At 38.4% G+C, this 22,551-nt stretch overlaps 1 protein-coding gene across 1 annotated transcript in view; it reads right to left on the reverse strand.

Annotated features, from left to right (window-relative positions):
* The window catches only part of LOC117525342 (receptor tyrosine-protein kinase erbB-4-like), a 1,053,282-nt gene that overhangs the window by 379,293 nt on the left and 651,438 nt on the right, over positions 1-22,551 (reverse strand). The window lies entirely within an intron of this gene.

Consider the following 22,551-nt stretch of genomic DNA (forward strand, 5'->3'; position numbering starts at 1 on the left):
ACCTGGACTTTTATGTGTGTTTTACTGAACAGATGCTTCCCTCTGGCCACTGGTCCACAAAGAACCTCTGCTGTGATTGCTGCCCTTTTGAAAGATTTACTCATTGCCCCACACATTCAGCCAGAGTGACGACCAGGTTGTTGGCCTGCTCTCTTCTGAGCCCCCTCTCACCAATCACCAAGATCAGTCAGGTTGCCAGCAACATTTGGTTTTGCTGAAATCATCTTCCATTTAAGAATGATGGTGACTCAGTGCTCTTGGGATCCGTTAATGCATTATTTTTGTATGAGCTTCCTCAGATCATCCCCACATCCCCAAATAATGGTGTCTGTAAATAGGAAGAAAGTTGATCTGGTGTAGAGTAAACTCCTGGATGCTAGAAAAGGTTCTAAATGCTGTTACTATCAGGTTTGAGTGAAGAGAGACGTCTGGACACAAATGCAGGACTCAAACTCACTGTTCAGAATATATGACTCTTGAATATATGACTCTTGCATGTGTTATTCATGGCAACGCATTCCGGTGCTGACAGAGAGAATAGTTTTCCCCGGGGCGGGGACAAGATCCTGGCAATAGCTCGATAGCACAATCATACGTATGATGCAGCGGTAAAGAAGAAGAAATAGAACTATGACTCACCCACAGTACAGGTTTTGACCGCGCAAGGTCACCCCTGGCTAGACAATTGGAGATCACATGCCCTGCCTGTCCATAGTAAAAACACAGACCCTCTGCTCTACGGCGCTGCCATTTCTCCATGGATAAACGGGTGCGACCCAGTTGCACGGGTTTGTCTATGGAGCTATGAGGAGCGCTGGTGCTGAGATGAGAAGGAATGATGGCTCACTCAGGTGCCGTAGCAGAACGCTGCACTGGGAGTCCGGGCTCCTGTCGAGATCCATCTGCCAGACAACGGTTGGTGTGGATGGTAAAAGCAATAAGCTCGTCCAGATTTTCGGAGAGATTAACTGTGATGAACTGGCTCTGGATTTGGTCAGAAAGACCCTGGAAGAACATGTCCTGAAAGGCGGCAGGATTCCACTCACTCTTGGATGCCAGGATGCGGAACTCGACCGCATAGTCGGCAGCTTGTCTGTTTTCTTGCTTGTTTCATCAGGGTTTGTGCTGCTTCACGTCCCGGCGACATATGTTGGAAAACTTGCAGGAGGGCTGTCTTGAATGCTTGGAGGGAGACACACGAGGAGGAATGCCTGCTCCACTTTGCTGTCACCCATGCTGCAGCCTGGCTGGTAAGATGGCTTATCACAAATGCTATCGCCTTTTCAGGCGGAAACATTCATAACATTAATTCAAAATGAAGTTCACACTGGGTTATAAATGGTTTAACACACTGGGTTATAAATGGCGTTTGATGGCAGCCGGCATCCTGCTGCATCAGTCTGGTATAAATCCTCTTGATGAGTCCAGGGTCTTTCAAGCATTTAAAAAGCCAACACTTCACCTCTCACTTTACCTTAATACTTCCTACAGAAACTTCTTTCAGGTCTAACAATTGATTTCCTTCAGTTTTTCCTCTTTCATAGATAAAGCATTCAAAAATGACGAGATATATTTTTATGTAAAAGCTAGCGAGAAGTAAGCACTTATAAAACTGAAAATGCTGTTTTTTGGAACCTATTAACACCTCTGAAAGTATTTATAAGACATTTTATGGAGGTTAACATGGTGACGTCACTTCCTAGTTTAGCGACTTGCTAACTGCTTTGTTTCTGGTATATAATGTAAAAGCAAGTAAGAAATAAACACTTACAAAACTGAAAACGCTGTTCTTGTAACCTGATAACAACTCTGCTGTCATTTACAAGACATTCTGTGGATATTAGCTTGCATGCTAACTTTTGCCAACGCAAAGCTAACTTTCTATGGCCTTAAATTTGTTTTATTAATATTGAAACATGCAAATGCACAGAGGGTGATCTACAAATACTCCTTGATTTGCACAGCATGAACAAATGATGATTTGATTTGTATGTAAGACAATAGGATCATAATAATTAAGTAAACAACTGCAAATTGTAAAGAACACAATGCTCACATTGCTGAGGGTATTTTAGCATTACTTTATATGTATTATTTATATTATAACTGGTGGCATTTGAAAGCACTTCATTCTGGTGATAGCATTTTACAACACTTTATTTAGAATTCTATTGGTCTGGTGGTGGAATTTGTCATTATTATGTGGTATTGATTTGTTGATGGTCTTTTTTTCATTTATTTTTTTAACTATTGCATTAGTTTTAAATTACTTACAAGTGGTAAAAGACTTTTCATTGGCAATAGTTATCATGTCTAAGTGTATTATATAAATGACATACATTGAAAATGAATTGGAAAAAGTGCATAAACAAACAAACAAACACATGACAGACAGCTTTCGGTGGCTTTTCAGTCGTGTGACTATCCGAGAAATTGTGGATGATCACGGCGTTGCTTTGTGCCATGCAGCTCCGTCCCGACGCGTGAATTCCTCCGCTCCTCTTTCCATGACAAAAACTCCTGTAACAGTGGAATGTGCCGTTCATTTCCAAGGAGAGATTGTCAGAGGGGTAAAAGAGGGGTGGCACAGTGGATTAGTGGTTAGTACTGACATGTGTAAGTGAGGACATTATTGACAATGTGTTTCACAGCAAAAAAACAACGTTGGAATTATCTGTGGACTTTATAATTCAATTCATTTAATTAATATCATATCAAATCCAAATATGAGTACGTTCATCACCATACCTACCCATGGGCCAGCACCACTGTGACAGTGGTAAGAAAAAACCTGTCATCAATTTTGTTGTTATTTTACAAGAAGAAATCTTAAGCAGACCAGACTCAGTAGGGTGACCATCTGCTATCACCACTATATCATCACAAAACAGAAGAAAAAAGTGCATAAACAAACAAACAAACAAAAAAGCAAAAAACAAACTGCACATTGTCTCCTGCAGATGGACAGGTGCCAGGACCAAGTGTATTATTTACTAAAAGTGGAAAGGATGTAATTATTTATTTGGTTTATAAGGTACACTGAGAAATCGATAACAGAATATACATACAAGATAGTAAATACATTTCAATGAAATCAAGACTTCAGCCATATTTTGTTTTAGTATAAGGTTCAAATACCAGTGTGTTTTAAACCAAGAAAGCTGACCAAATTGCTCCCAGAATGCACCAAAGTGCACCATTTCTTTTTTTTTTTTCAAAAAACACCATCAATTCTCAGAAAAAGTTCAGTCAAAAGATTTTCAGTTGCTTGCACCCATGGTTGTATGAGTTGCTCCCAGAATGCACCAAAGTGCACCATTTCTTTTTTTTCAAAAAACACCCTCATCAATTCTCAGAAAAAGTTCAGTCAAAAGATTTTCAGTTGCTTGCACCCATGGTTGTATGAGTTGCAAACATTTTTGTTGTGTCACTGCATATTCTGTCATTACGTCCGCCAACGAGATATGTTATATTTGCACCCCTCTTTGTCTGTTTGTTTGTCTGTTTATGAACAGTTTGTAACCCACAATTTTTCATATATCGTATGAAAATTTTATAGAGGATTCATATCCTGATAGGCAAGAACAGATTAAATTTTCAAGGTTATAGGTCAAAGGTCAAAGTAAGGAAAAATCTTGGAAAAGTAGAAGAATCGCGATCCTTTAACACTGAATGAATGTTCAAAAATTCATAACTACGTCAAAAAAGATCAAATTTCTTTTATATTTGCCATTATGTAGGACGGTATCCTTTATCACAGATTGATCCGGATCTGATCCGGATTGTGGATCTTGTGGACATTTGAATTTAATATTGAAAAGCCCGTTGACGTACATTTTGCCTTATATCTCAATCAAAAGTGCCTCAATCACTCTCATTTGTGACAAGGAGGTGCAAACTGGCACTCTCAGTGATATTACATTGCTCTAACATTACAATTATACAGCAGAGTTTATCTATTGTACTGTTTTAATCTATTATCTTTGCCTTTTACCTTTGTTTTTACAGTTATAAAAAGGACACCTACTCTAAAAAAGATTCCAAAGATGCAATAAGTCTTTCCTCCGATACAGCGTTAGAATGTTCAGTTTGAATCATCACCACTGTCATCAGATGATGAGGACAGGAAGAGGAAGACCAAAGACAGGATGAAGAGGGGAAAGGGGAAAAAGTCACAGAAGAATGAGGAGAGATTGTCAGAGGGGTAAAAGAGGGGTGGCACAGTGGATTTAGTACTGTTGCCTCACAGCAAGAAGGTCATGGTATCACTTCCCTCCCTTTCTGTATGTTCTGCATGTTCTCCCTGTGTCGCTGTGTGTTTCCTCCGGGCACTCCAGTTTCCTCCCACAATCAAAAACATGCTTATTTAGGGTCTGCTCCTTTCTCTGCCTCTCACCAAGGCAGTGCCTCTACAGCTGGAGTTGGTCCCTGGGGGCTGGACTGTGGCTGCCCACTGCTCCTAGTGGTTGGATTGTGTTTAACTGTTATTGGGATGGGTTATATGCAGAGGACAATTTTCATTGTGTATATGTACAATGACAATAAAGGCTTTATTCTATTCAATTCTATTCTAAACTGTTACTAATATTTTTCCTATTTTATTTGCATGTGTTACTTACTAGGTTGTGTGTCTTTATTTTGACATTTATAATTGGTATTTAATATTTTCTTTTCCATCCCATAGTGAAAATCAGGTCTTGTAGCTTTTGATTTGTTATTAACATATCCTAAAGTATAAACTGACTGTCATGACACCATTATGACAGTGTAATGAAGCTATTCGAATTGGTCTGTAACCTTATGCATGTAAGTCGTCATGACAAAGACTATTTCTGGTCATGTTATTTTGATTAATTCCAACTTGTCATAATCAAAGCAAACCCCAAAAATGTCAGCTTGTCATTACAAAAACCGAATGACACTTAATGACAGCAGTCATAAATGTTTATGACATTGACATAATGTTCATGACATAAATGTTTATGACATTGTTTATGTTAAACATTGTTTGTTTGTCATATTATGAATGTTTATGACATAAATGTATATGACATTGATATAATATATATGACACGTACATGACTGTGTCATGTAACAGTTATGACAGTGTAATGTCACTATTATGATGATACCTTCAAGTAAAGTGTTGACAATTTTTTTTTCCAAGATAAAAATTTGTTGAATTGGAAACTAGTGTTGGCAGAGGTTTACGCTTTACGAGCATGGTGCTCTAGTTCTTGTTTTGTTTCTTCTGTTTTGTGATGATATAGTGGTGATAGCAGATGGTCACCCTACTGAGTCTGGTCTGCTTAAGATTTCTTTTTGATGACAGGTTTTTTCTTACCACTGTCACAATGGTGCTGGCCCATGGGTGGGTATGGTGATGAACTCATATACTCATATTTGGATTTGATATGATATTAATTAAATGAATTGAATTAAAGTCCACAGATAATTCTGACGTTTTTTTTGCTGTGAAACACATTGTCAATAATGTCCTCACCTACACATGTGTCTTCAACTGACCATGTCCAATCAATTAAATCAAACAATTTCACGTTATTTATTACAACCTAAGTCATATTAAAAACATTATTAGCAAACAAGTTGCTGAGTACTCTACTCACTCCTGGCAATTACATCATATGAGCAAAATCCCATTTTCCATTAATCGCTGAACAAGACATACATCAGTACTAATAGACCACTGGCAGGAGAGCTCTAAAATGTTAAAACTGCACAGTGTATTTCCATTCTTGGATTTTCTGATTATTTATAACATATATTTCTCATGATATTATGAAAATTACGTTGGGTCTATTTACTGTTCACCAAATCCACAGTAAACAAACTGACTGGAGATAACTACAAAGACTGGCACAGGGTGGCTATAAACCAGTATATTAAAAAAAACAAAAACAAACATACACTAAACTGGCCATATTTCCTGAGATGAATGAATGAATGAATGAATGAATGAATTTATTCACCACACACAGATCCAAAAACAACAAGAAGCTTACAGAGAAAGAAAAGAAAATAATCCAACAATACACCATGCACCCAAAAGGGTGTGGGCAGAAGCAAGAGCTTCTAACACCCACCCTTTTAACTAAAAAATAAAAATTATACATATGTATATAAAATTATACATATACCCATGTTAACTAATACAAAGTTTAAATTAATCCCTGAACTAAAATTTCAAAAACACAAACATGCAAACAGCAGTGGATCAAAACAAAACAAAATCAATAAACCTAATTCATCATGCTATAACAAGTAATCAAATAATTTTTGTAGAGCCTTTTAAAGCCAATGAAATTACCGAGAGATTCACACATTAACAATTTTAACAGAAACACGACTTTTTATGGTAGTTTGAATCTTTGATTGCTGAAATAATAATGTTCCTCGCAAATTATAACTGGAGTCCCTCATTTTAAACAGGTCATAGAAATGTTGTGGTAAAAGTTTTTTTTTTTTTTTTTTTTTTTACTTTAAACATAATTTGTATTATGATATAATCAATCAAATCCCAAAATTTCATTTTTTAAATATGCAAACAGACAAACAATGGATTTGTTGGCTCACAATATGGTTTCTTAGTAATAATTCTTATAGCTTTCTTTTGAAGTAAAAATATAGGATTTGTATTAATTTTGTAGGTGGTACCCTAAACTTCAAAACAATAATAATAATGTATAGAACAAGTAATGAATGATATAAGGTAACTAATGAGTGTTGGTAGAGGAAGTCTTGTGCTTTATACAAAATGGCAATGATCTTTGACATTTTAGATTTAACATAATTTATATGTTTTCCAACTCAGATTATCGTCAATAAAAACCCCAAGAAATTTCGTTTCATTTACAAGTTCAATTTCAGCATTGTGTACTAGTAAATTTATACATAAATTCATGGGCTTATTTCCAAATATGATACACTTTGTTTTACCAAAGTGAAGTGACAATTTGTTTGAATCAAACCATTCTTTAAACTTCTACAGTTCCCTCTCCATCATATCCAGAACCTGTTCCAAATGATCCGCACTACAAAACACAGTCGTGTCATCAGCAAATAAAATACAACTCACAAACTTAGAAACTAAACATATGTCATTAATATATAAAATAAACAACAAAGGCCCAAGGACTGAGCCCTGGGGCACCCCACAAGTGCACCTCAAAAAGATACTATGTATCACAAACATGTTGTTAGTATAATTTTGTGTCTGTTTTGAGCATACAGTGTATTTTTAATTCCAAGGACAACTGCATCATTAACTCTGACAAATAAATTTCCCAAGCCAAGGATTATTTGCAAATAAAGCAAATGTCACAGGTGACAACAGCACCCAGAGCCTTGACAATGATTTAATATGACTCAGTTTGTATAAAAAAAAGTGAACTTATCCTTTAAGACGGGTGGACTCTAAACAAGGTTCAGAAACATTTAAAATGATCAGCAGAACAAGATCCACCTGAGCAAAAGTGACTGTGTGATACTTCAGGGATTTTTTTTTTTTTTTTGTTAAATTGTGCAGTCTGTGTGCCAAAATAAATTGCCATATTATACTGTTTGCCCTTTCTCTCCTTCCATCAGTTATGCTATATCTCAGAAACTGCTTGACATACATTCTTCATTTTGATGGCAAGTTAATTTTAAAATGCAACTTTCCAAAGGCTCGAGTAGAAAACTTTGTCAGAAACTGAAGCGTTACCATGGGAATAGCCTAAAATGACAAAACTGCCAACTACTTAAATGTTAGCATCAAATTTAAACAGTAAAGCTTGAGTTTAAATTTCTAAAGAACAGTAAAGTTTATATTTACACCAATTAATATATATTGCTGAAAATGAAAAGAAAAAGCTTTGACTTTTGATCCAGTGAAATGAAGATTTGCTGAATCTACTGAGGCTTGAGAGGAGACTGTTGTTGTGTGGGCTGCTGAAGAGGAGGTACTGCTGGCCCACCACCACCAGAGGGCACCCTGCCTGGAGTGCGGGCTCCAGGCACCAGAGGGCGCTGCCGCCTCACAGGAGCAGCCGGGGTGACAGCTGACACTCATCACCTGTGACAGCTGTCACCACTCATCTGATCTGCATCGGTATATCAGCAAGACGTCATCTCCACCTCTTTTCCGAGATATCGTTCTACCTGAAAGGTAATATCCTCAGCCTGACTGCTTGATAGAAAGCCTTTTTGTTGTGATTTTTGTGAGTGATAACAGACTTTTTCTCCAACGAGAGGTGGAGGTAGCTTCCCTGCCGTGCAGATTGCTGGGTGCAGACGCACCCACGTTTAATTGTGTTTTTGTTCCTCGCCAGCAGTACCAGGTCCGACACGCGGAGGCAGTGGCCACCTGGGAGTTCGGGACTTGGCGGCTCCAGTATTCCCGGGGTCTGGTGGCGGAGGAAATCGTGTGGTTCCGGTTCTGCTTTGGACAGGCGTCTCCTATCTTCGAGCCTGCCCACACGACACCTTGTAATTTGACCTTTGATCTATTGTGGAATCTGTTGTGTTTGTTGTGCACGTTCGCAACAGTAAAGTGTTGTTATTTGACCTATTCTATTGTCCGTTCATTTGCGGCCCCTGTTGTGGGTCCGTGTACTTACACTTTCCCAACAACTGTGTTCTTAAATTACTTGGACTCCAAGGGTCCTCTTGTTTCAATTGAGCGTTTCTCCTGAAAATAACAGAAAATGGTTCTTGTCACTCCAAAATTTTAAACTCTGAACCATTTTAGACACTAGCATCTAATTTTCTGAATAAAGTCAAAGGACTTGCAAAGGTTCAAGCTTTCAGTGTTTTTACAGCATTGGGCAAGGTGGATTGAGAGTGTCAAGAAAACAACCAACAATAAGGTATAAATGATATATTATTTGGACGATTGATATACAGTCTTTCAATAACCACGTTAAAGGTTTAGTACCTTTTGATTTTTTTACCATTTACATGATAAAAAAGTTTTTTCTTCAGCACTACCACTATTGCCCATTAGTATACAAATAAAAGACTCATAAGCTTATATAACCACCATCATCAAAATTCATCTTGCTTGGAAACACTTTTGACCCATGTGGTATAAAATATAGCAACACGATGTTATAATAGACTTTCTTTGGCAACATCATAGATGATGTAGGGTACTTTTCCCACCTTTGAAGTGTAAGCATCTCAGTGTATATATATATATATATAGATTGATAGATAGATATAGATATATATTTGAACACCCTGCGATTTTGCAAGTTCTCCCATTTACAAATCATGGAGGGGTCTGAAATTTTCATCTTAGGTGCATGTCCACTGTGAGAGATAATCTAAATAAAAAAATAAAAAAATCTGGAAATCACAATGTATGATTTTTTAATAATTTATTTGTATGTTACTGTTGCAAATAAGTATTTGAACATCTGTGAAAATCAATGTTAATATTTGGTACAGTAGCCTTTATTTGCAATTACAGAGATCAAACGTTTCCTGTAGTTTTTCACCAGAAAAATTAACAGTTCTGTGTGAGCCAGAATTCCTCCTGGTTGGTAGGGGATCAAATACTTATTTGCAGCAGTAACACACAAATAAATTATTAAAAAAATCATACATTGTGATTTCTGGATTTTTTTTTTTTTTTTTTTTTTAAGATTATGTCTCTCACAGTGGACATGCACCTAAGATGAAAATTTCAGACCCCTCCATGATTTCTAAGTGGGAGAACTTGCAAAATCGCAGGGTGTTCAAATACTTATTTTCCTCACTATATATATATATATATATATATATATATATATATATATATATATATATATATATATATATATATATATATATATACGAGGTCTATTAGAAAAGTATCCGACCTTATTATTTTTTTCAAAAACCATATGGATTTGAATCACGTGTGATTGCGTAAGACAAGCTTGAACCCTTGTGCGCATGCGTGAGTTTTTCCACGCCTGTCGGGATTCGAAAAATTTATCTGGCTTTCGGTGAAAAGCCTCCGCTCCTCTTTCCATGACAAAAACTCCTGTAACAGTGGAATGTGCCGTTCATTTCCAAACTGGACGCTGTGTTTTATCCGGGACGTCATCTGACTACCACAGGAATTGTGAAAAGATGTGGACATCAGCACTTTTTTGGCACATTGAGACAGACGTGCAGAGGAATTCCGCGCGTCGCGGCGGCGCCGCATGGCGCAAAGCAACGCCGTGATGAAGCCTCAGGGGACATGTTCTGGCATGTCCAGGCACATCCACAATTTCTCGGTTAATCACTCGATGGAAAAACCACCGACAGCTGTCTGAACGCCATCTCAAAGCTGTCTTGTGAGACCAAAACGAAGGTGGTTTTGTCTCGCTCCATCAGCGAATCCATCGTGACGCGCGAAGCCTCCGCTCGGCTTTCCATGACAAAATCTCTTGTTAAAAGTGAAATCTGCCGGAAAATGGTTGATGTCCAGCTCTTGTGATAACCAGAGAAAGTGCACAGGACGGTCCCGGCTCCACAGAGCCATCCGTTTAGAAATGATCCGGTGGTTTGTGGCTCTCGATGGCGGCACGGAGCGCGGCGTGCCCCACAGCCGCTGGGGGCCGTCGTTAAAGCGACAGTAACACTCATTATTCTCTACCAAGCCTGTAACATTTTCACCGACAGCCAATTTTTCTAATGGTTTCCAGCTGCCTGTCTCTAATAGTTTCTGAAAAAATTCTGATGGAAAAAAAGTCCAAATCATTCCGCCATTTCCTGACAATGAAAATCCACCGAGGGGGCTGGACCACTCCTCACTCAAAGCCTGCTCACAGGCGAATGGTGCAACCTACAGGCGTGGAAAAACTCACGCATGCACACGAGGGTTCAAGCTTGTCTGACGCAATCACACGTGATTCAAATACATATGGTTTTTGAAAAAAATAATAAGGGCGGATACTTTTCTAATAGACCTCGTATATATATATATATATATATATATATATATATATATATATATATATATATATATATATATATATACGAGGTCTGTCCGTAAAGTATCGTACCTTTTTATTTTTTTCAAAAACTATATGGATTTCATTCATATGTTTTTACGTCAGACATGCTTGAACCCTCGTGCGCATGCGTGAGTTTTTCCACGCCTGTCAGTGACGTCATTCGCCTGTGAGCACGCCTTGTGGAAGGAGTGGTCCCGCCCCCTCGTCGGATTTTCATTGTCTGGAAATGGCGGAATGAAAAGGACTTTTTTTCCATCAGAATTTTTTCAGAAGCTGTTAGAGACTGGCACCTGGAAACCATTCAAAAAATTTATCTGGCTTTCAGTGAAAATTTTACGGGCTTCACAGAGAATAAGGACTTTAACTACAGGTTTAAGGACCCCTTTAAAGGACGGTCGGTGCGCCGCGCTGCGAGCTGCAATGATGCGGCACAAACCACTGGATCATTTCTAAGCTGATGGCTCTGTGGATACGAGACCGTCGTGTGCTCTTTCTCTGGTTATCACAAGACCTGGACATCAGCCATTTTCCGGCAGATTTCACTTTTAACAAGAGATTTTGTCATGGAAAGCCGCGCGGAGGCTTCGCGCGTCACGACCGATTCGCTGATGAAGCGAGACAAAGGAACACCTCCGTTTCGGAGTGTTAGAGGACAAGTTTGGACATGTCCAGCTCTCCACAAGTTCTTTTATACTCACTCGACTGGTAAGCACTGAAAGCCGAGATAGACATGTCCAAACTTGTCCTCTAACACTCCGAAACGGAGGTGTTCCTTTGTCTCGCTTCATCAGCGAATCGGTCGTGACGCGCGAAGCCTCCGCGCGGCTTTCCATGACAAAATCTCTTGTTAAAAGTGAAATCTGCCAGAAAATGGCTGATGTCCAGGTCTTGTGATAACCAGAGAAAGAGCACACGACGGTCTCGTATCCACAGAGCCATCAGCTTAGAAATGATCCAGTGGTTTGTGCCGCATCATCGCAGCTCGCAGCGCGGCGCACCGACCGTCCTTTAAAGGGGTCCTTAAACCTGTAGTTAAAGTCCTTATTCTCTGTGAAGCCCGTAAAATTTTCACTGAAAGCCAGATAAATTTTTCGAATGGTTTCCAGGTGCCAGTCTCTAACAGCTTCTGAAAAAATTCTGATGGAAAAAAAGTCCTTTTCATTCCGCCATTTCCAGACAATGAAAATCCGACGAGGGGGCGGGACCACTCCTTCCACAAGGCGTGCTCACAGGCGAATGACGTCACTGACAGGCGTGGAAAAACTCACGCATGCGCACGAGGGTTCAAGCATGTCTGACGTAAAAACATATGAATGAAATCCATATAGTTTTTGAAAAAAATAAAAAGGTACGATACTTTACGGACAGACCTCGTATATATATATATATATATATATGCATGTAACTTGTAACCTAGTGTGTACAGGCAGACACAGAGTTTTAATGTGTCCCCATTGGGCAGTGTGCTGACGGGATACAATCAAGGTGATGGATACAAGACACAGTCAAACAAACACTTCACCCGATGTCTGACGTACCATCAGTGGCATTCCATTAATGTTCCTGGGCTACTTTACTCAAAAGACACTTTGTCAAACAAATGACCTTGCCAAGAGAGAGATGCAATGCTGTTGATCAATTTTCCTTTAAATTTCCACTTTAAAAAAAGAAGAACAAGGAAAAGAAACAGGTTGGTGATAACAAATACAAAAGGATTCCATCTTATAAAATATGTCTGGAAGCTTTCATCTGAACAGGCTGCGGACAGCGGCATCACTCACAGGAAGCATGAGCTTTCAGCCCCATTTACATGAGCTAAATGTGCTTTTTCACATCTGGTTTCCAAAACAACTTCATAAATAAAGATACGGTATTTGGTGCAAGGCAAAAATGGAGAAGGCATTTTTTTGGCTGCAAGTAAAATTTGTCTTGTATGACTGACTTCTATGAAATATTCACAAATATAGAAATTAGCACCCTAATACTCAGCAATATGTATTAATTCCATTCGCTGGCAACAGTAAAGGGCTTGTACAACAAACATGTAGATCAGTGGGCGAGTGGGTGAGTTTTTCCTTTCTAGCTTGTTTTATGTTGACAATAACTAATAAACAAGCAAATGTTTTCATCTTAAAATGGCATAACGAGGAAAAACTGATTAAAATCTGGTGAATTTCAATGGGACAGATCAGTCTTGATGCAAACATAATATATAAAGGTGAAACTACACAAGGTCACCTCACTAAGGGCCCCGTCACGCATAACACGAAAGACGCTGAAACCGGAAGAAAACAAACCGGAACACAAAATGGGGAACCACCAACCATCGTGCATGAGCACAGTGCGAGCAGCTGGAATGTGTTGCTGAAATGTGTTGCACTACATCATGCCGCTGATGTGGAGAAAAATAAAATAAAAACCAGCTGTATATCACTGAATATCAGTGGGTTGATATCAATAATAAATAAAAGGGGATGCAATACAGAATCCTGTACCTGTAGTTAAATAACCCTGGTTAAATAAAAATAAACTCCACTCACGGGATTCAAACCTGCAATTTACAAAAACTGTGATTACCAGACGGAAACTTTACCACTGCGCTACAATCACTGTCTTATAACAGGAACGTAAAATAGTTCAAATCAACAAGGAGATAAACGTATTTTTTAAAAAAAAGAGAAAAAAGTGCCATAATAACTGACAAAATGGTGTTTGTTACGACATATTTTTGGTGATACGTGACTGAAAGTGGCATATTTGTGGTGCTGTTGGCTTGTCATATTGTCATAGTCTTGCGGCGCGGATGTTCTGCCGGACACGCGTGTCGGTGTGGACAAGCGTGACATTCAGATTGCCTGCTGCATGATCTGACGAGTTCGTTTCACATGGAGCAGCCTGCTGTGTGTGGCCGCTGCAGCCCGGCTGTGTGCACTCAGATGTGGCTGTCTGGCTCCCATGTCAACATGTCTGTAAATACATATCATCAGCATGTCATGCAAGTGTGCTCTCCCCACGCATGTCACGTGTGTGTGTGTGTGCGTGTGTGTGTGTGTGGGGGGGACACGCACGATACACATGCATGCCACATGTGTCTTGCTTTTTGCAACGCCACACTCGGGGGGGCTTAAACAATTTTAACACCCAGCTCGAAAGTGATCGTCTGCTCACTGTTTTTGTGGTGACAGTGCGAATGGCCCCCACATTTTCTAAATGTCAAGCGAGCGGTGTTGGATGTTCGTGTGTGTCATCTGGAACTTGGCCCACCGCGACAGGCATTGAATGGACTCTCACAGGGCACTCTTTGTCTTTCAGACTCAGACTCAGAGTCACTTTTATTGTCACTTGACCCTTACAGGCAGAACGAAATGCAGTTTCTCCAGGTCTTGGTGTAGTTAACTGGGACAATTTTTTTTAAACTAACCTATTGTATAAACTTTTGCAATATAAACTTTTGCAATGTACAATGTGCGCACCCCTGTGGCCATTGAATATATATACAAGGCACAGGGTCGGCAGCAGCGTTAGAGTAGAGTATTAAGAAGGTGACAATGTGCATGTAGTGCAATGTTCACAGTTTGGTGGTGGATGTTGAACTGTTCAACAGTCTGACAGCTGCTGGTGTGAATGAAAAATTGTAGTGACAGGTGTACGTGGTGTTGGAGGCAGCTCTGATTTTTCACGAATGGCATGCAATTCCTCCTTCGTGCACTGGTCGGCTTAAATCGTGTTATGTGTGAAGGGGCCCTAAGGATCATCTCCCATTGCTAAATTTTGGCCACAATTTATCTCGGTTTTAAACTTGAGGAAATTGGGCCTTTAATTATGTTTGTTTTGTCCTGTTTTTTGTAGTTGAGCTTGGAAGCCAAATGGCAACATGCTGTACTTATTTCTGAGTTCTACGTTCATGCTCAAGCATTTTCGATACTTTTCTGTTCACTAAGTCCTGTACATCTTGAAAAATTTCCAATCAATTCAGGTCTAACTGGAAGTTAAGATGACAACCTTCTTTGGCGTGCAAATACATCACATCATTTCAGTGTGGCTTTAAAAGAGTGCTTTCTTTTTTAAACCGTTTAAAGACATTCTGCACTGTAATGATGCCTTTTGTTAAACATCTTGTAAAATGGGTAATTTGACAGATTTTCATAATGCTCTTGTTCAGTTGTTGCTGATGACTAATTTTCACTCTTCTTGCAGTTCCTGCCATAGAAATAAATGCAGATTTAGCACACAGATATTTTAATCTTACTGTGTTTTCCTTTCAAAACCTCTGCTGCTTTGCAGTTCCACTGCTGCCAAAGAGAATTCTTTCAAAGATAAATGATGCACAAATGAAGAGGACTTCTCCAGCTGCTCTCAGCATATTCTTACTGACCTTTGTTGCACAATATCCTGGGCAAGCGCTGTAATCTTTTCACCCACACCTCATCCTTTACAGCACACCTGTTACATATCTGTTATAAAACACCAAATTCCCTAAGTAGCCATTTAAATGAAATTTTTTTTTGCCTTACTGTATTTTATTCCACAAGTTAGAGTTGTGCTAAGCAAGAGGCTACAAAGAAGAAGGTGGACTCTTCTCTGTGCACTCATTATATAAGTTTGGAATAATTCATGAAAATGCCATGTCAATAAAATATATTTGTGTAAAAATTACATTTTTCCTGCAATTAGCAGGAGAAGCACTGGTGTAACGGAGTTCAGTCAGTGAGTCAGATTTCCAAAAATACTTCAAATTGTGCTCTAAAGTTTTACTTTTAGAATCTGATAAATACAGTGCAGGTGATGGTTGACCAGTGAAGTTCACAGTTTTGTCCATGTTGGCATCTTTAAACATCATAATTTGCAGAGGCTTTCATATGCAGGGGTTTATATATAAATATGAAGTATAAATAGCAATATTGACACAGTGAGACATGTCTGGACCAGTGTTGCCACAGTTACTTTGAAAAGTTACTTCATTAATTCGTTTTAGTTGCTTTATACAGCTACTTCATTAGCAGCTTTATACAATTACTTTATTAGCAGCTGCCGACAACTTGTAACTAATAAGTAATGTAACTAATAAGGCAACTAGTAATCTAACTTGGTTACTCTTAAGATTGCATAATTAGCAAAGTAACTAATCAGCAAAGTAACTTCTAGTTACCTTTCTGTAAAAAGTAACTAATAAAGTAACTGTGGCGACACTGGTGTGGACATGAAAAGTAGTTGTTTTTGTTTGCATCCACTTTAATGAAGCCTTGTTGCTAATCACAGGGTCCTGATGGACACTAAATCACAATGTGTTTATGTGCATGAGCAGAAGCAGGTTGAGGTCGGGGGTGTCAAGGGTGAAACAAAGACGATATTGCTGTTCTGTGCCATTTTCTAGCTGTGCGGCACATGTAAAAGTAGATAAGGAAAGAAGAGAACCTTCAGGTAAGTCAGAGGCTTTTTAGTTCCCAAACAAATGTTTGTTTTCACAGGAATATTTGCAGATCTAAGTGTTTCTGTTTGGAATCAGAGGTTCATTTATTGTATCTACTTGTAAGTTGCACTAAGTTCTGCACACGTTGTCACATTCATTCTTTTTGGTTGTGAAATATTTTTTGGGGATTGCAATCTTTTATTTATTACATTATGTTTGCCATGGGTCTATCACAACTCAAAATGTTAATTACATCATTAATGAGGATTAATTATGATAGAAAAATAGGTAAAACATTGAATATTTAAACAGGCTGTGATCAGACTTAGAGGAGAAAAAGGCAAACCCTTTTGTCAAAATCATTAAACAAAATCTGGATGAAATTTAGAGATTTATTGGGATTGAGTGTGTCTTGGAGTACAACCCCAATCATAACATTAAGATCTGCAGCACTCTACAAAACTTTCCATCTGATTAATAAACAGACTGCAACAGGCTTTGATGTGGGAGATGAATATTTTCTAAAATATGAGTGAAACATGACAGTTACTTTTAATCCACCTTGAAAAACCCATGCATTTTGTGTAGTAGTGCGATCACTATAAAGCCATGAGTTTATAGTAACAAACATTTGAGGAGCTTCTGATGATACGTACTCACAGTGTTTGTACTGTAGCACCAACAAAAATTTAAATTAACGTGCAAAACAGTGAGTTTTCCGATCAATAACAGCAAATGTATGTGCACAATCACAACTTGCGCTGCTTTTTACTTCTGCCTATGTTGCCGCATGCACATAAACACATGTATTAAAAATGTTCCCAGATTTGCCTGTCTCAAAATCAAAGTCTCACCTTTGCACTGACTTTAAGTTGTTTGTGATATCCTGCTGACAGACTGACAAACAAATCAACAAACAAATTCTGGTGATCATATAAATTACTTGTTTGGGATAATAATGCTCCGCAAGACCCACAAATATGCAAATGCTGTGTTTTACGTTCTGATAAATGATTTTCTTATCTTGATGCTAGGACTTGACACTGATTCAGCGATCTTGTCACTAAGTTTTGTTAAGAGATGGTTTGTTTAATATTTGTGAGCAAGCTTTTCTTTTAAAAACATTCTGTTTTATGATGTCACAAACCTCTAACAGGGATGCAATTAAAAGGAAAAAAGGATTGTCATCTTGACCATTATTACCCTGGTGGAAGTCCAGTTTATGTTTCATCTGAGTAATGAGAAATGACATCTTTGAAGCCATTTCAGGTAGAACTGGTCGCTTGACCACATAAGGAGTCTGGCTACCAGTGTGTATGTTGGTAGCCAAGAATCACCAAAATAAGACTCCAGTCAAGAAAATACACAAATTGTTGTAAAGATTTTGGAAGACAACCTCAACTACCAACAAAACTATATAAACAACAGTGTGTAAATTACTGTCCTCAATGACAGTTTACACAGCTGTAAACATTTATACTGGAACTTCAGTTTTCAATCAAATGTGAATTATATAATAGTGTAAATTCTAAAATAATTCAGAGAATTGACAGCTCTTAGTAAATAGTTTTATTTGTTTTGTCAAGAGATGATCCGTTTAATATTTGTGAGAAAGTTTTCCTTTTAATTACATTCTGTTTTATGATGTCACAAAACTCTGAGGGATGAAAGTTATATAAAAAAAAGTACAGCTCGACCATTATTACCCTGGTGGAGGTCTAGTTTATGTTTCATCTGAGTAATGAGAAATGGCATCTTTGAAGCCATTTCAGGTTGAACTGGTCGCTTAACCGGGTAAGGAGTCTGGCTACCAATGTGTACATTGGTAGCCAAGAATCACCAAAATAAGACTCCAGTCAAGAAAATACACAAATTGTTGTAAAGATTTTGGAAGACAACCTCAACTACCAACAAAACTATATAAACAGCAGTGTGTAAATTACTGTCCTCAATGACAGTTTACACAGCTGTAAACATTTATACTGGAACTTCAGTTTTCAATCAAATGTGAATTATATAATAGTGTAAATTCTAAAATAATTCAGAGAATTGACAGCTCTTAGTAAATAGTTTTATTTGTTTTGTCAAGAGATGATTCGTTTAATATTTGTGAGAAAGTTTTCCTTTTAATTACATTCTGTTCATTCTGTTTTATGATGTCACAAAGCTCTAAGAGGGATGAAAGTTAAAAAAAAAAAAAAGGATTGTGATCCTCCGTGGTACAGCTCGACCATTATTATCCTGGTGGAGGTCCAGTTTATGTTTCATCTGAGTAATGAGAAATGGCATCTTTGAAGGCATTTCATGTTGAACTGGTAGCTCGGTTGGATAAGGAGTCTGCTTACTAGTGTGTACACGTGAGTTAAATTCCCAGTCACGCTACCTGGGTACTTTGAAAAGACATTTCATCTATCGGTGGCTGTTCTGTGACATGTAGCTAGTAGGTCCTGGTCAAACAGTTCATTCCTCATTATCTTAATGAGATCGCAGCCACAGAACAAATAAGATGAGACATGCCAGCAGTGGAAGACTTAGATGAATTGGTCTGGATACAGAATGATGGAATGAGGAGGAAGCTGATGGCATGTGCAATGCAGTCTAACTGGAAGAGGGAAGCAAAGAAATATTAATGATGAGAGGGGAAAAATGTGTTTGTGCCTTTTTTCTGTGCTGTATAGAGTTGTAGAGGTTGTATTAGTGTGCTGTGTGTGTTTGAATTTACTATGAAAAAGCTTGGAGGTGTCTGTGCACTTGTGTGTTTATAGGTACGGGAAAGTGGTGTGCTGGGAACAGATGGGATGATGAAAAATAGAAGGAAGGACATCTGTAGAGAGAAACATTCCCACTGTCTGTGAAAGAAGATTGACAAACTGCAGAAAGAAAAAGGATGAATTCCCATGTTATAATGATAACTGAATGAAGACCTACGTATAGGGTTTTATCTTGATGATCTATAGCGTGCAGTCTAAACTAGAGGTGGGCGATACCGGGAATTTTGGTATTGATCCGATACCAAGTAAATACAGGCCCAGTATCGCCGATATCGATACCGATACTTTTTCATATTTAAGCTTCATAGATTCAAAGGATCCAAAAGACGTAAACATTGTACGTGACAACAAAATACTTTATTATCACAATAAACATTTTTGTTTAAAAAAATATCACTTAACACAACTTAAAACAAAATCTCCTGAGGTACACAATACAAGGGTGTGCTGCTCCGTGTTGTGTGACACAGCGTAGCGCTGCTCTTACAGACAGAGAGTAGACTTTGATGAATCTGCGTGCGCAGCAGTCAGTGCGTGTGGGAGAGAAAAAAGCTTGAGTATCGATCATTTTACAGGAGGATCGTTCAATATCAATACCAGCGTTGGTATCGATATTAGGATCAATCCGTCCACCTCTAGTCTAAACTGCATTGTGTAAGTGAATTCAGGACACGTCCAACATCACTTTTGCTAAATTTGAGTGCAAAACAAGACATAGGGTGCAACGGGGTTGTATTTATTTTTTATTTTGTAAGCGATGCCTTTAAGAGGATCCTTTTGTGCAGCTCTCATACTGCTGTACTGGCGCCTCCCACATCCTTGTCATGTGACTGCTAACTGAGTAACAAAAAACAATGTGTGCATGTGTAAAATAATAAATTAAACAAAAAACAATTGCCCATGCAAAACAGAGGTTATTGTGGGTCACCCAGTACATTTACAGCTACATGCACATTGTCACCTTCGTATCACAGGTACGATGAAGAAGCAATGAGGAAACACATTATTTTTTTCTTTACACTATGTGTTGGGGTGACAAAATTATTGTAAAGCAGGCTGGGTATTAATCAACTGTAATATATATATATTTTTAATTTAGCGTGGGTATTTAAGCAATGTTTATTAAAAACGGGAGTGAGCAAATGCTGGAGGTGAGGCGTTCTGACAGGCAGATTTCAATTCAGTTTATTTCATTTATATTGCACCAAATCACACTTCACACAAGTAAAGTCTAACCTTACCAACCCCCAGAGCAAGCAAACAGGCGACAGTGGTAAGGAAAAACTCCCTCTGACGATTTGAGAAAGAAACCTCAAGCAGACCAGACTCAAAGGGGTGACCCTCTGCTTGGGCCATGCTACCAACACAATTGACAATAGAAATATACAGGTAAGTTTGGGAGTCCATGCTGATATGGTACATTTATGCATGTGCTTAAAGCACTCTATTTAACATGGTTACCCTCACTGCCAGTTTCAATTGCATGGAAGCGCCCTTCGCCTCTCCTAACATCTTCTTTTTGGCTCTCTCAGCTCACTCCTCAAAGATGCTCAAATTTTTTGAGAGGTCTTTCAAAGCATGGAACGCTCAAAGAACAGGAACATTTCTGCCAAATCTGCAAAAAAATGGTTTAATATAAATCATCAATGTGTTGTAAAAATAAACACAGTGCATTTGAATTCAGAGAATTTCTACAATCAATCTCCAGATATGGCAGACTGTATGTATTCTATACTGCAATCATCCACTTTACCAGGTAAAGTGGAGGACTTTATCAGGTCTTGGTTCGAGCTAATTAGTAGCGGGTCTGTGGTCTGCAGCTTTTTTTTTTACTATTATGACTACATCGCTATGGCTTTGCTGTTATCAAGCATCGAGTGAGTGAGGAGAAGCAAAGAAACGTGGGAGAGCGATGCTGACAGAAAATGAGCGAGTTGAGGAAAAGTGTAGGTGCAGGAATTACACAGCCTCTCCCTTGCAGATGGACTCAGCAGTCTCTCATTCTCACTCTCTCGCTCGCAGCTGCCTCAACTCTGTAGGCAGAGTGGGAGGTCCCATTTGGAAGGTTTGTGGTAGAGAACAGCCAACTAGTGTCTGTGTGTGTACACCATGATTGTAGCAGTGTTTCAAGAATCCAGATAGCCAACTACATAAATTATTTTGCCATTCACACCCAATCTGATCTCTACATAATCCAGAGTTTAGGTAGGATTACTTTAAAATTTAATCAATTACTGAATACAAAAGACAATACGAATGGAATACTTTTGGATTACTTGTAACCTGAATACTTTTTTAATTATTTCAAAACCAGCAAATTAAAATTATGCACTTTGTGCATCATACTTAAACATGTTAAAACAAACTAGCACGTTAACCGTGGGGATCCATGGGTTCTAGATTGGGTTGCATGTATAAAATAGGTAGAACGTTTTTCAAGGAGGTAATAAATTATGCAGAGTTTCTATGATTTGAACTGAATGTGCAGGAGATTAAAATCTGAAAGTTTTGTGAATAACTATATTTATTATTTGGCACATTTAGTTAATGTCATGTTTTACAACTGGCAAGGTTGAGATATTTCCTTTGTTCAGAGCTTGTCTGGTTACCAGGGACTGATTAATGGTGATATTAGCATCCATTGTTCTTTACCTATGTTTTTTGCCTATTATCGATAATTTCTCCAAAAATATTAGTCCTACCCACTTTCTATTTTTGCAGTGTTCATCCTTGACCCAAAATACATACATGCCAAATGTCAGCTCTCCCCAGTTTCTCTGTGATTGAAAAATTCACACTGCCTCTGGTATTCACACTGCCATGAACACTGCCATCTACTGGATGGCAATGTTCAAGTACTGAATCACTTAACAAACAGAATTTTCAGTTTTCAAATTACCTTTTTTAGATTTATTGGTAAAACCAACACACGTTACAGTAACTTTTTTTTTACATATACCGACCAACCACTGATGAAAGGAAACTAATTTTCCTATAATGCTTTCTCAGCATATGTGTCTGTAAATGCGAAAACCTTCAAAATTAGTGCATTACTTTAAAACTAAAACATAGCTGATATTTTCACTTTGTAAAATGACAGAGGAGACGTTAATTTCAATAACTTAGGGGAGGTGATGGTCTAGTGGTTAAGGCATTGGGCTTGAGACCAGAAGATCCTCGGTTCAAATTCCAGCCTGACTGGAAAATCACTAAGGGTCCTTGGGCAATAGGGGATTAACCCTATTGCTCCCGGTGTGTAGTGAGCACCTTGTGTGGCAGCACCCTGACATTGGGGTGAATGTGAGGCATTATTTGTAAAGCACTTTGAGCGTCTGATGCAGATGGAAAAGCACTATATAAATGCAGTCCATTTACCATT

The sequence above is a fragment of the Thalassophryne amazonica genome, chromosome 14 (genome assembly GCF_902500255.1).
Source record: "Thalassophryne amazonica chromosome 14, fThaAma1.1, whole genome shotgun sequence".
In the NCBI taxonomy this organism is placed as follows: Eukaryota; Metazoa; Chordata; class Actinopteri; order Batrachoidiformes; family Batrachoididae; genus Thalassophryne; species Thalassophryne amazonica.